We start from the raw sequence: 23,272 nt of genomic DNA, 5'->3' as shown, positions 1-23,272 counted from the left end.
CCTGATCCTATTAATACGACAGGCAGGCAGCTGTGGTATTTACAGTTAGTGTACTGTGTCCTCTGCAAAGTGTGCACCTAAAGCTACCTGAAGAAAATTGCTGGTGTTCTTCTGATCCTATTTGTACCACAGGCAGGCATCTGCAGTATTTACAGTTAGTGTACTGTGTCTTCTGCACAGTTTGCACCTAAAGCTACCTGAAGACAATTGCTGGTGTTCTGATCCTATTAATACCACAGGCAGGGAGCTGCAGTATTTTTACAGTTAATGTACTATGTCCTCTGCACAGTGTGCAACTAAAGCTACCTGAAGACAATTGCTGGTGTTCTGATCCTATTAATGCCACAGGCAGGAAGCTGCAGTATTTACTGTTAATGTACTGTGTCCTCTACACAGTGTGCACCTAAAGCTACCTGAAGATTAGGGATGAGATGAACACCCCCCTGTTCCCCAGAACATGCGAACAGGCAAAAAATTTGTTCGAACACATGAACACCATTAAAGTCTATGGGACTCGAACATGAATAATCAAAAGTGCTAATTTTAAAGGCTTATATGCAAGTTATTGTCATAAAAAGTGTTTGGGGACCTGGGTCCTGCCCCAGGGGACATGGATCAATGCAAAAAAAGTTTTAAAAACGTCCGTTTTTTCGGGAGAAGTGATTTTAATCATGCTTAAAGTGAAACAATAAAAGTGTAATATTTCTTTAAATTTCGTACCTGGGTGCCTGTAAAGGGGCGCATGTTTCCCGTGTTTAGAACAGTCTGACAGCAAAATGACATTTCAAAGGAAAAAAGTCATTTAAAACTACTCGCGGCTATTAATAGATTGTCGGTCCGACAATACACATAAAAGTTCATTGATAAAAACGGCATGAGAATTCCCCACAGGGGAACCCTGAACCAAAATTCAGGTCTGGTATGGGTATTAAGGGGAACCCCGGCCAACATTTAAAAAAAAATGGCGTGGGGGTCCCCCTCAAAATCTATACCAGACCCTTCAGGTCTGGTATGGATTTTAAGGGGAACCCCGTGCCAAAAAAAAATGGCGTGGGGTCCCCCCAAAAATCCATAGCAGACCCTTATCTGAACACGCAACCTGGACGGCCGCAGGAAAAGAGAGGGGGACGAGAGAGCGCCCCCCCCCTCCTGAACTGTACCAGGCCACATGCCCTCAACATTGGGAGGGTGCTTTGGGGTAGCCTCCCAAAGCACCTTGTCCCCATGTTGATGGGGACAAGGGCCTCATCCCCACAACCCTTGCCTGGTGGTTGTGGGGATCTGCGGGCGGGGGGGGCTTATCGGAATCTGGAAGCCCCCTTTAACAAGGGGACCTCCAGATCCCGCCCCCCTGTTTGAAATGGTAAGGGGGGTACAAAAGTACCCTTACCATTTCACAAAAAAACTGTCAAGAATGTTAAAAATGACAAGAGACAGTTTTTGACAATTCCTTTATTTAAAGTCTTCTTTTTTCCATCTTCTTTCTTCTATCTTCTTTCTTCTATATCCCTAAAATTTTGGCATGGGGTTCTGAGGGGTCTGGTATAGATTTTGAGGGGGACCCCCACGCCATTTTTTTTAACATTTTGGCCAGGGTTCCCCTTAATATCCATACCAGACCTGAAGGGCCTGGTATGGAATTTAGGGGGACCCCCACGCCATTTTTTAAAAAAAATTTTGGTTCGGGGTTTCCCTGTGGGGAAATCCCATGCCGTTTTTATCAATGAACTTTTATGTGTATTGTCGGACCGACAATTCATTAATAGCCGCGAGTAGTTTTATATGACTTTTTTTCCTTTGAAATGTCATTTTGCTGTCAGACTGTTCTAAACACGGGAAACATGCGCCCCTTTACAGGCATACTATAGACACCCCCCAGGTACGAAATTTAAAGGAATATTACACTTTTATTGTTTCACTTTAAGCATTATTAAAATCACTGCTCCCGAAAAAACGTCCGTTTTTAAAACTTTTTTTTGATCCATGTCCCCTTGGGCAGGACCCAGGTCCCCAAACACTTTTTATGTCAATAACTTGTATATAAGCCTTTAAAATTAGCACTTTTGATTTCTCCCATAGACTTTTAAAGGGTGTTCCGCGGCTTTCGAATTTGCTGCGAACACCCCAAATTCGCTGTTCGGCGAACTGGTGAACAGCCGATGTTCAAGTCGAACATGAGTTTGACTCGAACCCGAAGCTCATCCCTACTGAAGACAATTGCTGTCAGCTGCAGTATTTACAGTTAGTGTACTGTGTCCTCTGCACAGTGTGCACCTAAAGCTACCTGAAGACAATTGCTGGTGTTCTGATCCTATTAATATCACAGGCAGGCAGCTGCAGTACTTACAGTTAGTGTACTGTGTCCTCTGCACAGTGTGCACTTAAAGCTACCTGAAGACAATTGCTGGTGTTCTCATACTAATAATACTACAGGCAGGCAGTTGATTCTGCTAGCTGCAGTATCAGTATATATATACATCCCAGCTTTGTGCAGCTACATCTCACTGCAGGCCATTAGTATGTCTGGAAGGCCAACAAGGATAGGCAGACAGTCACAAGCCAATAAAAGAGGGCAAGCAGGCTCTGTGTCTAGAGGCAACAGTGCTGGTCGTGGAGACGTCGCATCCTCATAAGCACACGGCCGTGAGTCACGCTTGTCCTTTTTTTCAGCAGCTGGCCGTGTCGAGCCGCAACATGCTGAAGACTTGGTAGAGTGGATGACCAAGCCGTCCTCATCCTCCTCATCCTCTCTCACCCAGGCTCAGAGTTCTTTGTCTGGCAAAGCAGCTGCCAATGCGGCCTCTTCCCTTGGCTCAATGGCATCAGTCACTCCTTCCCTAGCCCCACCATGTCCTCCTGAGGAGTCCCCTGAACTGTTTGACCACAGTGTTGGGTACATGCTCCAGGAGGATGCCCAGCGTTTTGAAGGCTCTGATGATGGTACCCAGCTAGAGGAAGGCAGTAACATGTGCCCAGAGAGAGGGGGTGCCCAAGAAGGACAGCAATCTGGCAGTCAGTCATGTTCCCCCAGCTGCAGCATACTGCCAGGTTTGCTCCAGTGATGAGAAGGGAGGGGATGCTGAGGTCACTGACTCCACGTGGGTGCCTGATAGGAGAGAGGAGGAGGAGGAGAAGGAGGCACATCTCCAACAAGGCAGGATGCCCTCCAGGGGCCAACTTAGGGGCAGCACACCAACTGCATCACACCGCAGAGCTCCGCATGTGGAGGGCACTGTTATCTCTGCGTTATTCCAGAAGTTCTTTGGTCTGGGCCTTTTTTGAGATGAGTGCATTAAATCCCACTGCTGCTATTTGCAACATATGTCTCAAGCGTGGCCAAAACATCACCCTCTTGGGCACCACATGCTTGACCAGACATATGTCGACCTGCCATGCAGTTCATTGGCGAGAGTACCTAAAAGACCCACACCAAAGAACAAAGCGGACCTCTCCTTGCTCCTCATCAGCTGGGATCTCCAACCCCACTATACCGTCAGTCTTCTCTGAAACCTGCACTGAGAGGAATGAAGGTGTAGAATTAGGTGTGTCACAGCCAAGTACGTGCGGGCAATCTGCTATCGATACACTGACGTCAGATTGTACCAGGCAAATTTCCCTGCGCCAGCTGCTGCACCGTCGAAAGTTCCCTCCCAGCCATCCACATGCCCAGTGGTTGAATTCTTGCTTGGCTAAATTGCTAGCACTTCAACTGCTGCCTTTTCAGTTGGTAGACTCTGCCCCCTTCCGTGAGTGTGTGGAATGTGCTGTTCCTCAGTGGCAGGTTCCCAGATGTCACTTTTTCTCATGGAAGGCATTCCGGCTCTCTACCAGCATGTGGAAGGCAATGTCTTGGCCTCGCTGGACAGGGCGGTCAGCGGTAAGGTGCATATTACTGCTGACTCATGGTCCAACAGGCATGGACAGGGACGTTACCTATCTTTCACCGCGCACTGGGTGACTCTTCTGGCAGCTGGGAAGGATGCAGGACAGGGTGTAGTAGTGTTAGAGGTTGTTCTGCCACCACGCCTCCAAAATTCTACTAGTGGTGATTCTGCCACACCTCTCTCCTCCACCCCCTCCTCTTCTTCTTCCTCCATGGCCTCTTCCTGTGTTGATTTGTCCTCGGAACCAGCGGTGCTCCGTAGGTGATCAAGGTGCTAAGCAAGTGCGCAGGCAAAAAGATGCCATGCGGTGCTTGAGCTGGTGTGCTTGGGGGACAGGAGCCACACTGGGGCAGAGATTCTGTCAGCTCTGCAGGGGCAGATTCAGAGGTGGTTGACACCACGCCAGCTTAAGCCAGGTATGTTGGTTTGCGATAATGGCACCAACCTCCTCTCCGCCCTCCGACAGGGACAACTGACCCATGTGCCCTGTTTGGTGAGCAGTGACAGTGCATGCATCAGTGACACTGTCCCTCTTGTCCACCTGTTGGAGCACACGCTGCGTGGAATAATGGACAGGGCACTTGAGGCAGAACAGAGGGAGGAAGAGGAGGAATTCCTTACCGCTCAAGGCCCCTTTATCCAGACAGCGTTCCTGCGTGCCCGCCGATCACACAGGAAGAGGACGAGGAGGAGGACAACAGCATGGAGGAGGAGCCTAGCACTCAGCATCAGCAGCAGTCTTCAAGGGATTGTTTTCAGTCCTCAGAAACCCATGGACTTGTACATGGCTGGGAGGAGGTGGCTGTGGATCATGTCATCCTTAGTGACCCAGAGGACTCCGGATTGAATGCCTCAGCAAACCTTCCCTGCATGGCCACCCTGATCCTGCAAAGCCTGCGAAAAAAGACCCTCGGATTTGTGGTATCAAGGAGAGGGATCATTACTGGCTGGCAACCCTTCTTGATCCACCCTTGGGTAAGGTTGCGGAACTTATCCAGCCTTCGCAGAGGGAGCAGAGGATGAAACATCTTCAGGAGGCCTTGCAGAACGGTTTGTGCAATTCGTTTCCAGGGCCTGGGAGGTTATAATTTCCTGGTCCTCCTGGACAACGTGTTACTGAGGCTTCGGTCAGTCACAGAAGGAGCGGTGGAGAAGGTGGCTGCCTGACCGATGCGTTCAGACAATTCTTTAGTCCGCAGCCCCAAGTTCTGATCGGTTCCAGCAACCATAGCCAGCGTCTGATTTACATGGTGCAGGAATACCTAGGGGCAAGATCAGACCTGGAGACCTTTCCAATAGAAAATCCACTGGGTTACTGGGTCTTGAGGATGGATCACTGGCCGGAGCTTGCACAATATGCAATTGAGCTACTGGCCTATCCTGCATCCAGTGTTCTTTCTGAACGCACATTCAGTGCTGCTGGAGGCTTTGTAACCGATCACAGAGTGTGCCTGCCCACAGACTCAGTTGATCAGCTCACCTTCATAAAAATGAATCAGTCTTCGATCACCAGCTACCAAGCACCTGATGCTGATGTAACCGAATAATTTTTCTATGAATGTGAGATCCCTTGAAGACTGCCTATGCTGAGTAGGGACACCCCCAGGTTCGGTTCGCACCATAACCTGCGAACAGACCGAAAGTTCACGCAACCTTTAGAACCCCTTTAAAGTTTATGGGACTTGAACGTTCGAAATCAAAAGTGCTAATTTAAAAGGCTAATATGCAAGTTATTGTCCTAAAGAGGGTTTGGGGACCCGGGTCCTGCCCCAGGGGACATGTATCAATGCAAAAAAAGTTTTAAAAATGGGCGTTTTCTCAGGAGCAGTGATTTTAATGATGCTTAAAGTGAAAAAAAAGGAGGAGGAGGATTGTGTCAGCATGGAGTTGGAGCCTGGCACTCAGCATCACTAGCAGTCTTCAAGGGATCATTTACAGGTTGCGGACCTTATCTTGCCATCGCAGAGGGAGCAGAGGATGAAACATCTTCAGGAGGCCTTGCAGAAAGGTTTGTGCAATGCGTTTCCAGAGCCTGGGAGGTTACAATTTCCTGGTCCTCCTGGACAACCGTGTTGCTGAGGCTTCGGTCAGTGAAAGAAGGAGCGGTAGAGAAGGTGGCCATCTGACCGATGCGTTCAGACAATTTTTTAGTCCGCAGCCCCAAGGTACGATCAGTTCCAGCAACCATCTCCAGCGTCTGATTCACATGGTGCAGGAAAACCTAGGGGCAAGATCAAACCGGGACACCTTTCCCGCTAAAAATCCTCTGGGTTACTGGGTCTTGAGGATGGATCACTGGCCAGAGCTTGCACAGTATGCAGTTGAGATACTGGCCTGTCCTGCATCCAGCGTTCTTTCGGAACGCACAATCAGTGCTGCTGGAGCCTTTGTAACCGATTACAGGGTGCGCTTGTCCACCGAATCAGTCGATCGGCTGACCTTCATAAAAATGAATCAGTCTTGGATCACCAGCTACCAAGCACCTGATGCTGATGTAACTGATTGATTTTTTTTAAATGTGAAATCCCTTCAAGACTATGCTGATGCCAAGTGACTATCCTGTTATGCTGAGTGACAATCCTCTTCCTCCTCAATTTTCATGCTGATAGCTTGTAAGAACATTTTTGGTTCTGGGCACCGCCACCAGTGGCCAAGGCCCAATTTTTCTGCACGTTTAACAGGGGCGTGTAATTACAATTTTTGATGCAATACTTCGCAGCAGGGCTCATTCCTACACTCCAACTAGAGTATCTGTGAGGGGTTGCAGTGTTGTGGCACCAGCACCAGTGCCCAAGGCCCAATTTTTCTGCCCCTGTTTAACAGGGGTGTGTAATTACAATTTTTGATGCAATACTTTGCAGCAGAGCTAATTCCTGCACTCCAACTAGAGTATCTGTGAGGGGTTGCAGTATTTTGGCACCAGCACCAGTGCCCAAGGCCCAGATTTTAAGCCCCTGTTTAACAGGGGCGTATAATTACAATTTTTGATGCAATACTTTGCAGCAGGGCTCATTCCTGCGCTCCAACTATAGCATCTGTGAGGGGTTGCAGTGTTGTGGCACCAGTGCCTAAGGCCCAATTTTTCTGCCCCTGTTCAACAGGGACATGTAATTACAATTCTTGATCTAATATTTCACAGCAGGGCCCATTCCCGTGCCCACCAAGAGTAACTGTGAGGGCTTACAGTGTTGTGGCACCAGCACCACCACCACCAAAGGCCCAATTTTTCTACCACTGTTCAACAATGGCATGTAATTACAATTCTTGATCTAATATTTCACAGCAGGGCCCATTCCTGAGCTCACCAAGAGTAACTGTGAGGGCTTACAGTGTTGTGGCAACACCAACACCTAAGGCCCCAATTTCTGCAGATTATATAGGACAGGCCCTTATTTTCAAAAATCCAACTTACAAACAACTCCTACTTGCAAACAGAAGGAGACAACAGGAAGTGAGATGAAATCCACCCCTAGGAAGGGAAATTCTCTCCTGTAAGAGTTAATATGGGAAAAAACCTGTCTCCTCTTCACTGATGCTTTATCACCGATCCTTGTTTCACTAAAAACCCCACATTTCCAAAAAACATTGGTCATTGGGACAGAAAGTGAGGTGAAATCTTCTGAACAGGTGCACAGACAGCAAAACAAATGTTACAGGGGTGATAACCCTTTCCTATGTTTTCCAAAAAGCTTAAAAATAGATTTTTTGGCTGGAGCTGCACTTTAAAAATGTACCAGTTCAAAATTACAAACAGATTCTACTTAACAACATACCTACTGTCCCTGTCTTGTTTGCACCGCCTGTATACTGCTGTTCAGAGTATATAGGGCCTGGGGGCCCCACGCCTTTCCTTTTTTTAATTTGGGTGCGGGGTTCCCCTTAATATCCATACAAGATTTAAAGGGCCTGGTAATGGACCGGGGGGGGGAGGGGGGGAACCGATGCCGTTTGTCTCACTGATTTTCATCCATATTGCCGGGACCTGACATTATATTAAAGCCGCAAGCAGTTTTAAATGACTTTTATTCCTTTAAAAATGTCATTTTGTGCAGGGACTGTTCTAAGCACAGGAAACACGCGCCACATTACAGGCATACTATAGACACCCCCCAGGTACGATATTTAAAGGAATATTTTACTTTTTTTCACTTTAAGCATCATTAAAATCACTGCTCCTGAAAAAAATGATATTTTTAAAACTTTTTTTTGCATTAATACATGTCCCCTGGGGCAGGACCTGGGTCCCCAAACCCTTTTTAGGACAATAACTTGCATATTAGCCTTTGAAATTAGCACTTTTGATTTCAAACATTCGAGTACCATAAACTTTAAAGGAGTTCTAAAGTTTGTGTAAACTTTCGGTCCGTTCGCAGGTTATGGTGCGAAACGAACCTGGGGGTGTTCGGAACATCCCTACTCAGCATAGGCAGTCTTCAAGGGATCTCACATTCATAGAAAAATTAATCGGTTACACCAGCATTAGGTGCTCGGTAGCTGGTGATCGAAGACTGATTCATTTTTATGAAGGTGAGCTGATCACCTGACTCTGTGATCGGTTACAAAGCCTCCAGCAGCACTGAAAGTGCGTTCAGAAAGAGCGCTGGATGCAGGACAGGCCAGTAGCTCAATTGCATACTGTGCAAGCTCCAGCCAGTGATCCATCCTTAAGACCCAGTAACCCGGTGGATTTTTGATTGGAAAGGTCTCCACGTCTGATCTTGCCCCTAGGTATTCCTGCACCATGTAAATCAGACGCTGGCGATGGTTGCTGGAACCGATTAGACCTTGGGGCTGTGGACTAAAGAATTGTCTGAGTGCATCGGTCAGAAGGCCACCTTCTCCACCGCTCCTTCTGTGACTGACCGAAGCCTCAGCAGCACGTTGTCCAGGAGGACCAGGAAATTGTAACCTCCCAGGCTCTGGAAACGAATTGCACAAAGCTTTCTGCAAGGCCTCCTGAAGATGTTTCATCCTCTGCTCCCTCTGCGAAGGCTGGATAAGTTCCGCAACCTTACCCCTGTAACGCTTATCAAGAAGGGTTGCCAGCCAGTAATGATCCCTCTCCTTGATACTATGAACCTGAGGGTCTTTTCGCAGGCTTTGCAGGATCAGGGTGGCCATGCAGTGAAGGTTTGCTGAGGCATTCAATCCGGAGTCCTCTGGGTCACTAAGGATGACATGATCCACAGCCACCTCCTCCCAGCCAAGTCCATGGGTTTCTGAGGACTGAAAACGATCCCCTGAAGACTGCTGCTGATGCTGAGTGTTAGGCTCCTCCTCCATGCTAATGAAATCATCATCCTCCTCCTCTTCCTGTGTGATCTGCGGGCCCACAGGAATACTGTCTGGATAAATGGGGCCTTGAGAGGTAAGGAAGTCCTCCTCTTCCTCCCTCTGTTCTGTCTCAAGTGCCCTGTCCATTATTCCATGAAGCGTGTGCTCCAACAGACAAGAGGGACAGTATCACTGATGCATGCACTGTCACTGCTCACCATCCTCGTGGCCTCCTCAAATGGTGACAGGACAGTGCATGCATCCTTGATCAGTAGCCACTGGCGTGGCGAATAAAAGCCAAGCTCCCCTGACCCTGTCCTGGTGCCATACTCACACAGGTACTCACTGACGGCCCTCTGCTGCGTGTGCAGCCACTGCAGCATTGCCAACATTGTGTTCCACCTTGTGGGCATGTCATAAATGAGGCGGTTCTTGGGCAGGTTGCATTCCTTTTGAAGGTCAGCCAGCTGAGCACTGGCATTATATGACTGGCGGAAATGCCCACAGACTTTCCTGCCCTGTCTCAGGAGATCCTGTAAGCCTGGGTACCTGCACAAGAACCGCTGCACCACCAAATTAAGGATGTGAGCCAAACAGGGAACATGAGTCAAGTGTCCCTGTTGGAGGGCAGGGAGGAGGTTGGTGCCATTGTCGCAAACCACCATTCCTGGCTAAAGCTGGCGTGACATCAACCACCTCTGAGTCTGCCCCTACAAAGCTGACAGAATCTCTGCTCCAGTGTGGCTCCTATCCCCTAAGCAGACCAACTCAAGCACCGCATGGCATCTTTTTACCTGAGTGCTTGCGTAGCCCCTTGAACGCCTACGGAGCACTGCTGGTTCCGAGGACAAATCTGCAGAGGAAGAGGCCATAGACGAAGAAGAAGAGAAGTGGATGGAGGAGAGAGGTGTGGCAGAATCACCACTGCTAGCATTTTGGAGGTGTGGTGGCGGAACAAGCTCCAACAATACTGCACCCTTTCCTGCATCCTTCCCAGCTGCCAGCAGAGTTACCCAGTGCTCCGTGAAAGAAAGGTAACGTCCCTGTCCATGCCTGCTGTACCATGAGTCAGCGGTAATATGCACCTTACCACTGACCGCCCTGTCCAACGAGGCCAAGACATTGCCATCCACATGCTGGTAGAGAGCCAGAATGGCCTTCCGTGAAAAGATATGGCATTTGGGAACCTGCCACTGAGGTACCACACATTCCACAAATCCACAAAAGGGGGCACAGTCTACCAGCTGAAAAGGCAGCAGATGGAGTTCTAGCAATTAAGCCAAGCTAGCATTCAGCCGCTGAGCATGTGGATGGCTGGGACCGAATTTCTTTTGATGGTTTAGCAACTGGGGTAGGGAAATTTGACTGCTACAATTGGATGTTGGTGTAGTGATAGCAGATTGCCCACAAGTACTTGGCACACCTAATTCTACACCTTTATTCCTCTCAGTGCAGGTTTCTGAGAGGACTGAAGGTATAGTGGGGCTGGAGATCCCAGCTGATGAGGAGCAAGGAGAGATCTGCCTTGTTCTTTGGTGTGGGTCTTTTAAATACTGTTGCCAACGGACTGCCTGGGAGGTCGACATATGTCTGGTCAAGCATGTGGTGCCCAAGTGGCTGCTGTTTTGGCCATGCTTGATACGCTTCAGACATATGTTGCAAACAGCAATCGTGTGATCTGCTGCACACGTATCAAAAAAGGCCCAGAGGGGAGGGGAGTCAGCAGCGCCCTGCACATGCAGAGCTCTGCGGTGTGATGCAGTCTGGTGGCTGCCCTTAAGCTGGCCCCTGGAGGGCATCCTGCCTCATTGGAGATGTGCCTCCTCCTCCTCTCTTCTATCAGGCACCCACGTAGATTCAGTGACCTCATCATCCCCTCCCTCCTCGTCACTGGAGCAAACCTGGCAGTATGCTGCAGCTGGGGGAATATGACTGCCAGTTTCTTGTCCTTCTTGGGCACCCCCTCTCTCTGGGCTCACGTTACTGCCTTCCTCAACCTGGGTACCATCATCAGAGCCTTCAAAGCGCTGCGCATCCTCCTGCAGCATGTACCCGACACTGTGGTCGAACAGTTTGGGCGACTCCTCTGTGCATGATGGTGGGGCTAGGGAAGGAGTGACTGATGACATTGTAATTGACATTGGAATAGTCCGCTTTGGCAGCTGCATTGGCAGGCAAACTACTCTGAGCCTGGGTGACAGAGGATGAGGATGATGAGCACGGCTTAGTTATCCACTCTACCAACTCTTCTGCATGTTGTGGATCAACACGGCCAGCTGCCAAAAAAAGGACAAGCGTGCCCCACGACCACGTGCTGAGGATGCACCGCATCCATGACCAGCACTGTTGGCTGTAGACACAGAGCCTGCTTGCCCTCTTTTAGTGGCCTGTGAGCGCCTGCCTCTCCTTGGTGGCCTTCCAGACATGCTGTAAAATTTTATTAGCAAAACCATGCCTGAAAAAGTACGCCAGGAATGGCCTGCAGTCAGATATAGGCTTGGCTAGACTAGAGTGCAGTGGATATACAATATATATGTAGGCTACTGTATATATATATATATTTAATGCACTGCAGATCACAGAATCACCTGCCTGCCTGCCTGAAAGTATATTTGAAAATGTACAGCAGGAATGGCCTGCAGTCAGATATAGGCTTGGCTAGACTAGAATGCAGTGGATATATATGTAAGAGACTATATATATATTATGCACTGCAGATCACTGAATCACCTGCCTGAAAGTATATTTAAAAACGTACACCAGGAATGGCCTGCAGTCAGATATAGGCTTGGCTAGACTAGAATGCAGTGGATATATATATGTAGGAGACTGTATATTTAATGCACTACAGATCACTGAATCACCTGCCTGCCTGCCTGCCTGAAAGTGTATTTGAAAATGTACACCAGGAATGGCCTGCAGTCAGATATAGGCTTTGCTAGACTAGAATGCAGTGGATATATACAGTGGGGATGGAAAGTATTCAGACCCCCTTAAATTTTTCACTCTTTGTTTTATTGCAGCCATTTACTAAAATTATTTAAGTTAATTTTTTTCCTCATTAATGTACACAAAGCACCCCATATTGACAGAAAAAAACACAGAATTGTTGACATTTTTGCAGATTTATAAAAAAAAAAACCTGAAATATCACATGGTCCTAAGTATTCAGACCCTTTGCTCAGTATTTAGTAGAAGCACCCTTTTGATCTAATACAGCCATGAGTCTTATACAACAAGTTTTTCACACCTGGATTTGGGGATCCTCTGCCATTCCTCCTTGCAGATCCACTCTGGTTCTGTCAGGTTGGATGGTAAACATTGGTGGACAGCCATTTTTAGGTCTCTCCAGAGATGCTTCAGTTGAGTTTAAGTCAGGGCTCTGGCTGGGCCATTCAAGAACAGTCACAGAGTTGTTGTGAAGCCACGCCTTCGTTATTTTAGCTGTGTGCTTAGGGTCATTGTCTTGTTGGAAGGTAAACCTTCGGCCCAGTCTGAGGTCCTGAGCACTCTGGAGAAGGTTTTCGTTCAGGACATCCCTGTACTTGGCCACATTCATCTTTCCCTCGATTGCAACCAGTCGTCCTGTCCCTGCAGGTGAAAAACACCCCCACAGTATGATGCTGCCACCACCATGCTTTACTGTTGGGACTGTATTGGACAGGTGATGAGCAGTGCCTGGTTTTCTCCACACATATCGCTTAGAATTAAGGTCAAAAAGTTCTATCTTGGTCTCATCAGACCAAAGAATCTTATTTCTCACCATCTTGGAGTCCTTCAGGTATTTTTGAGCAAACTCCATGCAGGATTTCATGTGTCTTGCACTGAGGAGAGGCTTCCATCGGGCCACTCTGCCATAAAGCCCAGACTGGTGGAGGGCTGCAGTGATGGTTGACTTTCTACAACTTTCTCCCATCTCCCGACTGCATCTCTGGAGCTCAGCCACAGTGATCTTTGGGTTCTTCTTTACCTCTCTCGCCTCAAAGTGTATTTGAAAATATACACCAGGAATGGCCTGCAGTCAGATATAGGCTTGGCTAGACTAGAATGCAGTGGATATATATATATAGGAGACTGTATATATATTTTATGCACTGCAGATCACTGAATCACCTGCCTGCCTGCCTGCCTGAAAGTGTATTTGAAAATGTACACCAGGAATGGCCTGCAGTCAGATATAGGCTTGGCTAGACTAGAATGCAGTGGATATATATGTAGGAGACTGTATATATTTTATGCACTGCAGCTCACTGAATCACCTGCCTGCCTGAAAGTATATTAGAAACAGTACACCAGGAACAGACTGCAGTCAGATCTAGCTAAACTCGATACAGTGGATATATATATATATATATATATATATATATATATATATATATATATATATACATACACACACAAGACTGACTGTATATATATATATATATATATATATATATATATATATATATATTAATTACACTGCAGCTAACTGAATCACCTGCCTGCCTGAAGTATATTAGAAACAGTACACCAGGAACGAACTGTAGTCAGATCTAGCTAAACTGGATACAGTGGAGATATATGAGACTGACTGTATGTATAATGTATATACCGTATTTATCGGCATATAACATGCGCCGGCGTATAACACATGCCGGCTTATACCGTAACACGCACCCCAAGTTTAGGAGGGAATTTTAAGGAAAAAATGTTTTAAAGGAAAAAAACTTAAATGCCCATCAATGCAGCCTTATCAGTGTCCATCTGCAGCCTTGCACTGCGTTCATCTGCATGCTTGTCCAGTGTCATTTGCAGCCTTTGCAGCCTTGTCAGTGTCATTTGCAGCCTTGGTGTCATTTGAAGCCTTGCAGCCTTGGTGTCATTTGCAGCCTTGGTGTCATTTGCAGCTTTGCAGTCATTTGCAGCCTTGGTGTCATTTGCAGCCTTGGTGTCATTTGCAGCCTTGCAGTCATTTGCAGCCTTGGTGTCTTTTGCAGCCTTGGTGTCATTTGCAGCCTTGGTGTCATTTGCAGCCTTGCAGTCATTTGCAGCCTTGCAGCCTTGTCATTGCCCATCTGCAGCCTTGTCATTGCCCATCTGCAGCCTTGTCAGTGCCCATCTGCAGCTTTGTCAGTGTTCATTTGCAGCCTTGCCCAGGCTGCAGTTAAACTGCAGTGACATGTCAGTGTCACTGCAGTTTGAAAATGGCGCCGCTGAGTACACAGAGCCGGTCCTGTATATCTCGACAGCTCTCGGCCGCTTTCAGCTCCTCTCGTAGTCCCGCCCATATACATAGATAGCCTCGGCTAGGTTCGGCTAGCTCCTCTCACAGTCACGCCCAGTCCCTGTGTCCATCATAGAGTGGGACTGGGCGTGACTGTGAGCGGAGCTAGCCGAATCTAGCCGAGTACACTCGGCTATCTATGTATATCGGCGGCCGTCACTCACTCCGCTCACAGTCAGTGGGGGATCGGCATATAACACACACCCGCGATTTTCCCCTGATTTTAAGGGGAAAAGTGCGTGTTATACGCCGATAAATACGATACGATATATATATTAAATACACTGCAGCTAACTAAATCACCTGCCTGCCTGAAGTATATTAGAAACAGTACACCAGGAATGGCCTGCAGTCAGATCTAGCTAAACTGGATACAGTATCATTCAGGAGACCCACTGTAAACATGACAAACTACCTATTCTTAAACTCAGATTCTTCCCCCTGACATACCACTCCACTAACCCTACAGCTAAATCCAAAGGTGTCACTATATTGCTGTCCAGCAAAATACCATGGAAATGTCATATAGACCCAGGGAAACGTTTTGCATTTCTGAAAGGACTTGTGGGTAAAACACAACTTACTCTAGCGACTCTATATGCCCCGAACAACCAACAAGCCAAATTCATCTCACAAACCTTAGACAAATTGACAGAATTCACGGAGGGCCAATTAATTCTTGGAGGAGACTTTAATGTCCCTCTGCTCCCATGATCAGATACCATTGGTACTCTGTGATACCTCCATCTCAGAGGAAAAGGATAGCTAACTCCCTACACAAGGCCCAACTGATAGATATATGGCATCTGCAACACTCAGGGGAGCGAGACTACACGTTCTATTTCACACCACACAAACTATACACCAGAATAGACTTCTTTTTGATTCCCCATAACCAATTACACGTTGTATCCGACTCCTCGATTGGCCATATTACCTGGTCGGACCACGCCCCCATCTCCCTTACATACACCCCGGACGGGGGGGGGAACTTAACTAAACCTAGATTCTGGCAACTCAATGAGAGTCTTCTTCAGACTCCAGAAGTCCTGACAGATGTTCTGAAAGAGTTAACCTTGTACTTTCAGGAAAATGACATCCGAGACTGTGACCCTGGGTCCCTTTGGGAAGCTCACAAAACTGCTTAGAGGAATACTCATTAAACACAAGGCGTGCATCAAGTGGGAACGCAATGCACACATCTCCAAACTACTATCCACACTTGCCTTAGTGGAATCCCGACATAAACATAACCCCACACCAGAATTAAAGACTGAATTGGGAACTCTACGCAAACAAATCACTGCCCTACTTCATTACAGGGCAAAAGCAGCACTACAAATCTGTCGGAAAATAAGTTATGAATCAGGAAACAAATGTGGTAGGGTATTAGCCAGATCAGTTAAGGATCAAAAATCAGCAGCTTACATCCCCCAAATTAAGTGCCCAGACGGGAGAAAAGTCACACTACCAAAACACATATCACGCAAGTTCAGAGACTTCTACCATTCACTATACAACCTACCGAACAGGGACCCCCCACAAACGGATATTGACGACTACATAACATCCTCACAAATGCCCTTCCTACACTTGGAAGCCCTAGAGGACCCGGACTTCCCAATCACTTTAGAGGAACTTCAGCTCGCTATTGGGACCATGAAACCAGGCAAGGCCCCGGGCCTAGGCAGTTACACCGTCCAATATTACAAAACTCTCCTCCCGCTTATAGGCCCACGAATGGTGACATTCTTTAATGCAATAGGCACAGGGACACAATTCTCCAGAGACACCTTAAAAGCTCACATTACGCTGATTCACAAAGAAGGAAAAGATCCGGGGTCCTGCGGGAGTTATAGACCTATTTCTCTATTAAATACTGACCTAAAGCTGTTCACCAAAATATTAGCTACTCGTTTAGCGCAACATCTCCAATCCCTATCACATCTAGACCAGGTAGGCTTTATCCCTACAAGGGAGGCGCGAGACAAAACCATCAAGGTGCTGAACCTCATCCACATAGCAAACGCTAGCCGTACTCCATGTGTCTTTGTTAGTACAGATACCGAAAAAGCATTTGACAGAGTGAACTGGAACTTTATGTTCTCTGTCCTCCGTCACATTGGAGTGGGAGAGCGGATGCTTAACTGGATAGGTAGGATCTACTCTAACCCAACAGCTTAGGTGAAAGTGAACGGACTGTTATCCAATCCTTTCCCTATTGAAAACGGCACGAGACAGGGATGCCCACTATCCCCCCTCCTTTTGCCCTCTCCCTGGAACCATTTTTATGTAAAATAAGATTGAACCCCAACATACAAGGACTCCTAGTTGGAAACTCCCAGTGTAAAGTCTTTGCATATGCAGACAATCTACTTTTTTCCCTGACGAATCCAATGACCTCCCTACCGAACCTAATGAAGGAATTCAACACATATGGAGCCATCTCAAATCAAAAAATAAAATTCACTAAGTCAGAGGCTATGGGTGTAGCTGTCCCTCCCCACTCCATCTCAACCATCCAGTCGAGCTTCCACTTTAAGTGGATGAATTCAGCCCTCAAATACTTAGGGACACTTATCCCATCAGACATATCACGCACATTTGCTCTTAACTTTCCACCACTACTGACAAAGACCCGATCCCTGCTAGACACCTGGCACAAAGGATTACACTCTTTGTTTGGCAGATGTAACCTGATAAAAAATGTGTATCCTTTCCACATTCCTCTACCTGTTCCAAGCCCTCCCCATTCAGATTCCTACATCTTTCCTCAAACAAGTACAAGCCCTCTTCGCCCACTTCATCTGGGCCCAAAAAAAACCTAGATTGAACAGAATCCAATTGTCACTACCCAAACAGAATGGAGGCCTAGCGGTAACAGACATCCGACGATACTACCAGGCCACTCACTTAGGCAGAGTCTTAGACTGGAGACGAAACGGAACACATAAGCTTTGGACGCAAATAGAACAATCTCAAACCCCTATCCCTCTAAAAAGTGCACTCTGGTGTTACAACTATTTGCCCCCGAGATTGAAATCCCACCCATTGATAGGGACTACGTTAAAACACAGCTCTTATGTAGCCACACAAACACTGTTGATGTCAGAGACTTCACCACTTTTTCCGATTCTTGGGCACCCAAACTTCACACCTGGCCTGCACCAGGCGGAATACTCAAGCTTGAGAGACATGGGATGGGAACAGGCCTCAAAGGTTGTGACGTTGGGTCGCTGGACGTCCCTTGCGGAACTGACTGACACGTTGGGTAACTACCACCTTCCCTTTTGGAAGGTGGCACAATTATACCACTTCCTACGCTCCATCCCTGACCCACAAGCTTTCTCCCGCCCACTGACAACTTTTGAGGAATACTGCCCAGGGACCGGGCCGATATCACAGACTCTCTCACAAATGTACTCTCTCTTAAATTTGCCCCCTAAGCAACCAAGCCTACGGTGCTTGGAAAGATGGGAGACTGACCTCAACCGGAAATTCTCAGAAACACAGAAACAACGTATCATTACCTTTTCTTCCCGACTTCCTCAGACCGCTGTTGGTGGTGCGGAGAAGACGAAGGTTCATTGTTACATGTTTTCTGTTTTCTGGTCCTGCCCAAGATTGACGAAGTTTTGGACAGAAGTTTGCCATATTACGCAAACATTCACAGAATACGAAATACCGGAGGATGCGTCTTTCTTCCTACTACACCTATCAAAGATCCCAATCAAATCCTACAAAAAATCATTGTTACGTCACTTATTAAATGCAGCCAAGGCGTGTATACCCCTTTACTGGAAGCAGCAGTGCCCACTGTCTGTTGGGTGCTGGCTGAGAAAAGTAGAAGAAACAAACAAAATGGAAGACCTGATCCTTACCGCGCAACACAAGCAAGAGAAATACACAAAGACCTGGAGTCTTTGGAATACTTTAATTAACCCCGATGAAGGGACATCCCTACTAGGGTCATAACATTACTTTAGCCTAGAGTGGTGTCGTCCACTCCCTGCCCTCGCCCTGCCTCTGCCCCCCCTCCCCTCCTCCTTCCCTCCTTCCTCCCTCTCCCAGCCCCTTCTTTTCCCTCACTATTCCACCTTCCACTACTCTAATGCTTTCGAAAAACAAAAATGAACACGAAGAGGATTTTGCCACTTTTTGAAATTTTATACAAACTACCTGATAAGAATTACAGTATATGACTTGCTGACTTTCTCTCCCATGTATGATTTTGTAGAGATGTATATTGTAACGACAGTTGCAATGTCTCCAAACTTTCTATACTTATTTCTCGATGACATGTACATCTATGTTGTGATGGTGGAATTCCTCCATATGTATTTTCTTAATAAAAATTTATATTTGAAAAAAAAAAGAAAGCAGGTGTATGTAGATAGCTATACACATGCATAAACACATGCCTAAGAAGGTAAAAGTGTCATAGGCTATTTCACTGCTTCATTGGTTTTTTTTTCGGCACCATTCTAAACCCTGCGTGTCTTCCTCCAGTTTGTAATGTGGAAGAAAATGGGGGGAAAATGGAAAGTGACAATTTTCAAACCAATAAAACTAACCGCTCTAATTCTAGCCAAGTTTGTGACCTAGTAGGATGACTGTCTTTCTTTGATGGAATTTGAATCAGCAAGCAGCAGTCCGGTGAAGGAGGCTCCCATCCCAGATGCTAAGAACCTTTTTGTCAATGGTTCCAGGTATTACACCCCAGATGGTAAGCCACGCAGTGACTACAGTCATTGAGTTAGGAGGTCAACCAAAAACGGGGTTGTACTTTCCTCAGCAGCTGTTGACATTCTCAGGTGATGGGGTGGGTGCAGTCACTGTAACATAAACTTCAAAAGGTCCACCACAGGGTTCATAAGTCCCTCCTGGACACAATAACCGATTTACATTCCAACCAGGTGACTGGATCATTGTAAAGAAGCTTGAGGAATGGGACAACTGGATCCACGCCAGCCACTGCAAGAAGCTGCTCAGCTACACCAAAGGATGAGGAGTATCTTTGTTTATTTATATTTTTAACCACCTCAATACTGGGCACTTTCACCCCCTTCCTGCCTAAGCCATTTTTCAGTTTTCAGCACTGTCACACTTTGAATGACAATTGCGCGGTCATGTTACACTGCACCCTAATGAAATTTTTATCATTATTTCCCCACAAATAGAGCTTTCTATTGGTGGTATTTGATCACCTCTGTGGTTTTTATTTATTGCGCTATAAACAAAAGAAGAGGGACAATTTTGAAAAAACACTATATTTTTTACTTTTTGCTATAATAAATATTTGCTATAATAAATATTTTTTTTTTTAACAATTTTTTTTCCTCAGTTTAGGCCGATATGTATTCTTCTACATATTTTTGGTAAAAAAAAATCGCGATAAGCGTATATTGATTGGTTTGCGCAAAAGTTATAGCGTCTACAAAATAGGGGATAGATTTATAGCATTTTTATTTATTTATTTATTTTTTACTAGTAATGGCAGCGATCTGCGATTTTTATTGTGACTGTGATATTGTGGCGGACATATCGGACACTTTTGACACATTTTTGGGACCATTCACATTTATACAGCGATCCGTGCTATAAAAATGCATTGATTACTGTGTAAATGTGACTGGCAGGGAAGGGGTTAACACTAGGGGGTGATCGAGGGGTTAATGTGTGTCCTAGGGAGGTGATTCTAACTGTGGGGGAGGGGACTCACTGGGGGAGGAGACCGATCGGTGTCCCTATGTACAAGGGACACACCATCTGTCTCCTCTCCTCTGACAGGACGTGGATCTGTGTGTTTTTTACATACACAGATCCACGGTCCTGCCCTGTTACCCGGCAATCGCGGGTGCCCGGTGGACATCGCGGCCACCAGGCATGCACACCGGGTCCCGAGCGACGCAGCGGGCATGCGCGCATGCCCCCGGCGGCGCGCGCGGGCCCCCTAGTGGCTCGGGAGGGCGATCACGTCATATGACGTCCGCCCAGAACAAGAGCTGCCTCGTCCCGCCGTCATATGACGGTGGGCGGTAGCTTAGTGGTTAAAGTATATTTTCCAACTAGCTAAGAAAGCGAACATGACACATTGTTGGGTCTACTCTGAATCTCCACTGAGCTCTAGTACCCCAGCGATGACAGTGGTACATGCTATATATGATGTTCATATTGGTATGAGGAGTTTTGACAAACTAGTAAAATCCAAACAGACACTTGTCAATAGAATTCAACTACACATTTCTAGAGGGTAAAATTAATTATAATTTAACAATAGCTCTGGTTCTTGCCAGCTTTGGTATCGGGACAACTAGGTAGCCCACAAGTGTGCTTCAACTTTACTTTGGTATTAATGCGGAATCTACAGCTTATAAGGTAATTCCCCTAATGCAAGAGGTTCATGTGTGCTGGTGAAACTTGTCCCAGTATCTTATGTCGTAGCCGATCGTGAGGATGTGATGTTGCAAGAGAAGGTAAAAATGGCAGGGACAGCTAGAAGGGAATTGTTTACCAACCCCAACTAGGTCTGGGCATGGTTTCCTGCTTGTACACAATGGGGGCTTGAGCTTATGAAACGATTGAACAATTTCTCATCCATTGTGGATGGGATGTTTAATGTAACTGTTGAAGCTACAAGGAAGTTCCCACAGGAATAACGGCAAATCAAGACCTTTTTATTAAAAGATGCCCCATGATTATCTATTGGCATCTGTCAGCGAAATTTGGCTGTACGCTATGCACATAGGGATGAGCCGAACACCCCCCGGTTTGGTTCGCACCAAAACTTCGCACGAACGTTAGAACCCAATTGAAGTCTATGGGACTCGAACGTTTGAAATCAAAAGTGCTAATTTTAAAGGCTAATTTGCACGGTATTGTCCTAAAAAGGGTTTGGGGACCTGGGTCCTGCCCCAGAGGACATGTATCAATGCAAAAAAAAGTTTTAAAAACGTCCGTTTTTTTGGAGCAGTGATTTTAATAATGCTTAAAGTGAAACAATAAAAGTGTAATATTTCTTTAAATTTCATACCTGGGGGGAGTCTATAGTATGCCTGTAAAAGGGCGCATGTTTCCCATGTTTAGAACAGTCTGACAGAAAAATGACATTTCAAAGGAAAAAACAGTCATTTAAAACTACTTGCGGTTATTAATGAATTGCCTGTCTGACAATACACAAAAAAAGTTAATTGATAAAAACTGCATGGGAGTTCCCCACAGGGGAACCCCAAACCAAAATAAAAAAAACTGGCGTGGGGTTCCTCCTAAATTTCTTCAGACCCTTCAGGTCTGGTATGGATTTTAAGGGGAACCCCGCGCCAAAATTAAAAAAAAAAAAATGGCATGGGGTCCCCCCAAAAATCCATACCAGACCCTTATCTGAGCACGCAACCTGGCAGGCCGCAGGAAAAGAGGGGGGACGAGAGAGCGCCCCCCCCCCTCCTGAACCGTACCAGGCCACATGCCTTCAACATTGGGAGGGTGCTTTGGGGACCCCGCCCCCTCTGCCATCACAGGGAATGCCACAGGGAAGTCCCCATCAAGTCCCCATGCATCAGAGGGGGTGGGGTCACTGGGTGGCCCCGCCCTCCGTTATTTAAGAAGTGTCAGAAGACGAGAAGCGCCACACAGCGGGAGCCTCCCATCATGGATGCGGAGTGGCCCGAGAACGAAGAAGGGAAGAAGACGCCACAGAGGAAGATGCCGAACGAGAACACCGGAGCAAGAAGCAGAGGAGCAGAGGAAGAAGATGATGGAGGAAGAAACCGAAGGAAGATAGAAGAAAGAAGATAGAAGAAAGAAGATGGAAAGAAGAAGACTTTAAATAAAGGAATTGTCAAAAACTGTCTCTTGTTATTTTTAACATTTTTTACACTTTTTTTGTGAAATGGTAGGGGTACTTTTGTACCCCATTAGACCCCTTGCACACCGAGGGCGTTTTGCAGGCGCTATAGCGTTAAAAATAGCGCCTGCAATCCGCCCTCAAACAGCTGCTGTGCTGGCAGGATGTCAGGAAAAGTCCTGTCAGCACCTTCCTTGGAGTGGTGAAGGAGCAGTGTGTTTACCGCTCCTCCATCACTGCTCCCCATTGAAATCAATGAGGCAGCGCTGGGATACCGCCAGCAAAACGGCACTATTGCGGCGCATTGCGGGCGGTTTTAACCCTTTCTCGGCCGCTAGCGGGGGTAAAAGCGCCCCGCTAGCGGCCAAAATGTGCCGCAAATCCGACGGTAAAACGCCGCTATGATTAGCCGCATTTTACCGCCGAAGCTATAGGCGGGTCAGTGTGAAAGGGGTCTTACCATTTCACAGGGGGGCTGGATCTGAGGGTCCCCTTGTTAAAGGGGGCTTCCAGATTCCGATAAGCCCCCCGCCCACAGACCCCCACAACCACCGGCCAAGGGTGAAATGGTAGGGGTACTTTTGTACTCCATTACCATTTCACACGGGGGGCTGGATCTGGGGGTGCCCTTGTTAATGGGGGCTTCCAGATTCCGATAAGCCCTCAGCCCGCAGACCCCCACAACCACCGGCCAAGGGTTGTGGGGATGAGGCCCTTGTCCTCATCAACATGGGGACAAGGTGCTTTGGGGGGCTACCCCAAAGTACCCTCCCAATGTTGAGGGCATGTGGCCTGGTACGGTTCAGGAGGGGGGGCGCTCTCTCATCCACCCTCTTTTCCTGCGGCCTGCCAGGTTGCGTGCTCAGATAAAGGTCTGGTATGGTTTTTTGGGGGGACCCCACGCCATTTTTTTTCAATTTTGGCGCGGGGTTCTCCTTAAAATCCATACCAGACCTGAAGGAATCTTATGCCGCCTGAAGGGTGCAGAGGGGGTATGCGTGGTCA

Source organism: Aquarana catesbeiana, linkage group LG10, assembly GCF_042186555.1.
Source record: "Aquarana catesbeiana isolate 2022-GZ linkage group LG10, ASM4218655v1, whole genome shotgun sequence".
NCBI lineage: Eukaryota > Metazoa > Chordata > Amphibia > Anura > Ranidae > Aquarana > Aquarana catesbeiana.
Note: the sequence above shows the minus strand (reverse complement) of the source record.